Source organism: Hemibagrus wyckioides, linkage group LG28, assembly GCF_019097595.1.
Source record: "Hemibagrus wyckioides isolate EC202008001 linkage group LG28, SWU_Hwy_1.0, whole genome shotgun sequence".
NCBI lineage: Eukaryota > Metazoa > Chordata > Actinopteri > Siluriformes > Bagridae > Hemibagrus > Hemibagrus wyckioides.
This window is the reverse complement of record NC_080737.1, coordinates 6,360,505-6,367,269: the sequence shown is the minus strand read 5'-3', so window position 1 is coordinate 6,367,269 and position 6,765 is coordinate 6,360,505.

The following is a 6,765-nucleotide window of genomic DNA, read 5'->3' as shown; positions in this document are numbered from 1 at the left end:
ATTTGAAGGAGCTTTTGTGACACCATAAACTGCAAGTATACATGGCTACAATGGCTACAAGTTAAAAATAACATTAGTACACAGGGTAACATTACCACTTCACAGCTCCAGAGTTTCTGGCACCATCTTGAGCGTGGGTCTGTGTTCATGTTCTCCATGTGGTCATGCTCCCACCTTCCAAAATCATGCCAGTAGCTGAATTGGCTATTTTACATTTCCTCTGGTGTAAATGAATGTGTGTGTGTGTATGGTGACATTCAAGCCAAGGTGTATGTCCACCACACAGCCAATGTTCCCAGGACCCAAGTAGTTAGATAAATGAATAAATTCTGTTGTATTTCTAAATGTTATATTTAAAAAATTAACATGACTTCTTGTCCGTCATCAGGTAGAAACCAGACCTTGAGGATTAACCTTACAATATCCCAATTACCCTTGTCGAGATTTGACAGACTTTAACAGACTATGTTTATCCAGACTGAATTGACAATTAAGACAGAGTTCCCAAGCTGAGGAAGGAGTCAGAGACACTTAAGAATCCTTGGCTAGGGAGACTGCCAAGTGCTGTGAAGTCCCTATTGCTGCTGGCTGACATCAACACATTCCCTTACCTTCCCAGCTGTACCACATTTCCAGAAAGATGAGCTGCAGTTCACTCAAAGTTCTCAGTAGTGAGCAATAAAAAAATGGGATTTGTGTAGAAAAAGAACTACTGTATATGATATACTATGTATGAGTGGCCCCTGGGGGCTCGAGGGTCTTGTGTAAGTGTTATGATTAATCATTATGCTGTATAACACACTATGATGTGAAGATATTTGTGTTATGATCGGGGCCAAAACAATAGCATAGCATAGGAAGTGGGTTGGTTGTTACTCAGATGTGTGGGAGCACAGCAAGTGGGAGTGGAAGGTGGAAAGCGGAAGGCAGTGATGGTGGTGGCGATTGAACCCGGGCTCTCACAGGTGTCGGGCTCCAGACCGACCTGCTCCAACAGGATGTGGTTTTCTAGCTCATGCTGTACTACACTGCAGGAACACTGCTGACTAACTGGGAAAAGTGGAACTGTGGGGAAGTAGAAAGCGAGGTTGGAGTCGCGAGAACAACAGAGTGTGTGTGTGTGTGTGTGTGTGTTTGGCTGAATCAAGCACACATGGCTATAATCTCAGCACACCGCATCAGCGAGATCTCCGGGTGTAGCGTGTGATTACTGTTATTATATCTGAGCCATTTCCCAGCAGATTTTTAGCGAGAACTGAAAGGAATATTACGCTTGGATGAGAAAATCAGTGAGCTCCAATTAGACAAATGTCCTGAATATGGGCTTCAGAGGAACTTTGTTCTGAGACGTACATACAGGTGTATGTGGGAATGAAATGCTTGTGGGGGGATGTGCTGAAATGAAAACGGACTAGTTATAAGCAAAAAATGCAAAATATTGGCCTTCAAGTTGGTAACAGAGTAACAGTATAGGAGATGAACGAGTCAGAGTCAGATGTGGTGGAGCTCAAACCACAAAGTCAGCAAAACGCAAAACACAAAACACTGCAGTTACATTAAAAACCGGAAAATGAAACACACAGCAGCAAATTCAGAACAACAAAGTCAAGAAGACTGCCGCAACTTTAGAAACACAACAAAACCAAACAGCAGATTTGTAAACAGAATAAAGCCAACACACAACAGCAACTTCGTGAACAAAACAATGAAACCAAACAACTTCAGAAACAGCAAAACCAAAACACACAGCAGCAGATTTGTAAACAGAACAATAAAACCAAACACACAACAGCAGATTAATAAACAAAACCAACAACAAGACCAAACACAACAGGTTTATAAACAGAACAACAACAACAAAAAATTATACAACAGCAGATCCGTAAAAACAAAACCAAACACAGCAGCAGATTTGTAAACAGAACAACAAAAAACAAACACACAACACTAGATTTATAAACAGAACAACAACAAAAAACAAACACACAACACCAGATTTATAAATAGAACAAAATAAGCACAAACCCACAAAAGCAGATTTGTAAACAGAACAAAAAAAACAAACAAACAAACACACAACAGCAGATTTATAAACAGAACAACAAAACCAAACATACAACACCAGTTTTGTAAACAGAACAACAACAAAAGAGCAACACAACAGCAGATTTGTAAATAGAACAAAAAACAAACACACAACAGCAGATTCGTAAATGGAACAACAAAAAAATTATACAACAGCAGATTCAAAACAAAACCAACAGATTTGTAAACAGAACAAAAAAAAACAAACATAAAACAGCAGATTTGTAAACAGAACAACAACAACAACAAACACGCAACAGCAGATAAGTAAATGGAACAAAAAAACAAACAAACATACAACAGCAGATTTGTAAACAGAACAACAAACCCAAACACACAACAACAACTTTACAGTAAATTTGTAAACATAATTATTAACACAAAACAGAAAAGGTATGTCCATGACACGCTTGATGCTGATTGGCTACAGAGTCTCAGTCTGAGAGACACCAGATAACCTAAAGGACGATTCTGCTCATGAATAATTTCGTATTTGCTCGGCTAACTAGACAACAAACTGCAAAAAGTGCGATGCTTTTTTCCTTGTGATGATCAGATGCTGTGACCAATCAGCTTTGAGTGTTGAGTCATTTGCTGTGGAATTTATTTTTGCCACCATACTTACATAAACTGGAGCAGAAGAATGAATAGGACATTAAATACAAAAGACAGATAAATCCAAGAGAGTGTAGTAAAGAATTCAGATTAGAAAATTCTGATTTATCAGAGAAATAAAAAAAAACGTGTCTGAATAAATAGCTTTCTCACAGACAACAAGGAATCATGGGAAATCTGGACTTCATCCGAAGATCATTCCAATATTGTGCTAACTTTTTATTTATATTCGAAAATACAGCTTTATTTTCTCTGAAAAGGACTGAAACTGTGTGTGTGTCAGAGTAATGTGGAAATGAATGTAGGCGTCAAAAAACCCCAAAACAAAACCTTAAAAGGTTAGAAACTCATCGAGTAGCAAGAGAGCTGCATCACTTTGCAAATATCTGCTGGAAATAAGAGCTGAGAGTTTTGGTTTATAGTAAAAAAAAACCAAATGACCACATGTTTACTTACTGAAAACTAAACCTGATGACGAGGAAACTGATCAAGATAATCGGACAGTGTGAGTGTATTAGTTCATTAATTACATGGCATACTGTGGAAAAAAAGGGATACTTTTACCACTATCATTGTCATTGATAATCGAAAATTTGGTGGAAAAAAATTATTATAAATATAAATCTCTCGTTCGCTGATATAATAATAATGCACAAGGCATCAAATAAATATCTCATACAAAATTAGGATGTAAAAAAATAACGCGGTGCCAATACTTTTGCACAATCACCATCAGCTCTCATTGCTGTATTATGTGTAAAAACTAACTCACACACATTTTCGTTACTGAGTAAGATAACAGACAAAGATTTTGTACAGAACTTTTGGCAGTAAGCCAGAAAGTAATGAAACGTTTAGATTTTTTTGTCAACAAATTCCAAGTTTATGGCATGAAATCAGGGTAAATTTGGAACATTCCGTAGCAACAGTAAATTATGGTGATAGAACATGGTAGATAACATGATTAGAAATTTCTCCTAAATAATTAGCCTGTTTTCAATGTGCAATTTGTGCAAAACAAACAACAACAAAAAATCCTTCATGCTACATTGGAACTGTGTACTAAAGTGTGTCGATCCCAAAATAGTGTGTGTGTGTGGTGTTTTTTTTTTTTTTTAAACACGAGGTGATTATTGTGTTGACGTAAAGTGTGTTTGTGTTACAAGGCTATTGGCATGCTGAGCCCCCACACCAAAGCTGTGATATTAACTGCCGGTGTGATTGACGTTGGACACTGGACAGGTTTGAGGTCAAACACCAGGAAGCAAGGACGTGTTCATATTTGTCTTGTCTCGCAGTCTGGATGTACGCGTTCACTCCTGACAGACCTGCTAGCTTCCAACATTACATCACATTAACAGAAAAAAAAGTTTAAGTGTTTACGAGAACAGAGCATGTGTGCCAAGGTCTCACGAGACTACAATCACCCTCCAAACTGGTCAAGTGGTTCACTCTGCTAGCCGTGTTCCCCTCAAGCTATGCCAAGGGAAGCTTATGATTGTACCCAGTTGGCAATAAAACGGGTTGGCGCCAGAGCCCACGGCCTGCATTTTTCCTGTTAACCCATCTGTCAGCAGGAACGCCTGGACCAGATTAAGAGCACAGGGGGTCACGTCTTGTTTGTTTCACTGTCATTACCCTCCGCTTACACACACATAGACACACACAAACACACATACACACACACAGATGGACAGCTGCCCTTGCCTTTTAAAAGGCAAACTAGCAATCTAAAACAAACCTACTAATAAGAGAATTTAACAGACGTTTTGGTGGGGGGAAAAAAATCGTTTTAATTAATTAATTAATTAATTAATTAATTTTTTAAATTAGCATACTAATCAGACCCCCAAAACAGGAAAACTATGTATATCTGTAAAAATTAGCTTCTTAGGTCAGTAACAACAGACAATTTGCTACAATGGTTCATGTTCCAAAAACTACATCCGCCGCCAGTTTTCCGGCTATGTTTATAAGACGCTCATCGTTTTTCAAGTACTTGGTTTGATCCGCTTAAATTCTTTGCTAGGTCTGCATCCCGTCTGCGGTCAACCGTTTCACGACTCCTGGACAATGTAATAAACCGTCGACTCCACAGTAACACAAAACTGTGGATGCAAAACTCTACTCAATAGGTCATTTTGTTCGGTCGTTTTATTCTCATATCTTTTCAGCCCTGTTGTGGTCGTTTGCGGTTCATGCGGATTAAACAGACTGTATTTATTTTCGCAGTATCTTTTTTCCGTCGTCCGGATCAGTGGTTCGATTAAATTTCAGCACGTACTGTATGTTTAGAGATTTTGGGAGGATCCCTTGAGTTCAACCTGAAAATTTGAGTCTGAAAAATGATCTCATTTCTTAGTTTTCTAGAAATGGTAATAAATTGTAGAAAGTATATTTTAAACCCCACATGAACCCTTTCAGATTTATATTATCATCATCAGCAAACATACTATTACATACTATCCAGCTACTTTACTGCTCTAACATTTGAAATAGATTTCTGATCTCATCTTGAATGTTTCTTCTCCCTGAGAGATAAGCGCAGGATCTCGTATATCTGGATACGTAAAGCAGTGGCTCTGGTAAAAGACGGAATAGTTTGACACACATACACGCTTTGCTGAGTAAGCTAAAGCCGACCACGCTAACCACAGCACAGCATTCCACTAGACCCATGGGTATTCTCAACAATCTGTCTGGCCAGCTGGCTAATGCAGCACACCGATCTGTTAAGGTTGATGGGGGGAGTGTGTGTGTGTGTGTGTGTTTGTGCCTCTCACCAGTTCTACAAGTAATCAGGCATCCAGTTTAGCCAGAACGTCTGGCAAAGTTTTAGTAAATTGCACTAATTCTCCTAGATGACCCTTGTAAGAAAGTAAGGAAGAATTTTATTCCTGCAATGCCCCAGCAATTTAATAAAAAATCATAAAAGATCACAACATTGTTTATTTTTATCCGTTTATAGTTACATTTCATATCATGGAACATCTGACAAAGTTAGTTCCTGTTGTTGCTCCCTCCTGATGTATAAGCAATCCAAAATAATGTTGCTTTAACAGTAATTAACGAGACTCCAGAAAGCAGATTGTCCGGAAAACTTTACCTCAGATGCCAAAGACCCTACAGAAACTTAGTGACAATCGGCAATGTTAGCAAGCAGGTCATTAGCAAAGTGGTATATTGAGAAATTGCTATAAATATACAGTAGATTTCATATATGAAGTGATTGTGTGCTGATTTTTATATGCTAGGAGCTTAAGAGTGAAGCACGGTGGTGTTAGAGTTGCTCTTTGCCTCTTGGTTGCTAATCTGACTGATTTACTCTTAGGACAGTCTGTGATTTATGGTGGTCAGCTTCTTCTAGTTAAATTTTTTCCTGATTTTTGATAATAGACTATACAAAATATATATCAGATATTTATTATTTTTTTACATTTTATTTTATTCAATTTTATTTTATTTTATTTTTATTTATAAATAATGTTGGTTGATATTAATAGCTCCTTGCTCTTTGTCATGTTTTTATTTATTTATGTATAGCTTTATTTTTTAAAATATGCATTCCCTACCAAATTCTTGTTACTTCTTTTTCCATCAATAAGTGTATTTATATTGAGATCACATGACGATTTCATTCCTAATTCATTCATTCCCCTTTCATTCAACTAATTATGACTTCTCATGGCCGCCCCACAGCTAATTTGGGGATTTTATTTGTAACAGTTATGCAAACTGTATTTAATTTTCCCCGACAACAATATTCTGGGCTATTTTGTGTAGATTTTTTATATATAATCCCAAAGATGTCTTTTTAAAAATCAGGTTGTGATCCTGAAAAACTACAGAAAAGTTCAGGGGGGCAAATACTTATGTAAGGCACTGCACAACATGGCAAAGTTACAACATTCACATTAATAGCTCATTTTGTGACTCATTCACACCATCCCCGAAGTTAGTGAATATTCCTTGACAGCTGTCACTTATAATGAATTCTGAGGCGGGTGTTTTGGATACACCCTTCCATGTGCTTAAGTGGGCCTGGATGTGTGAGTGTGTGTGTGT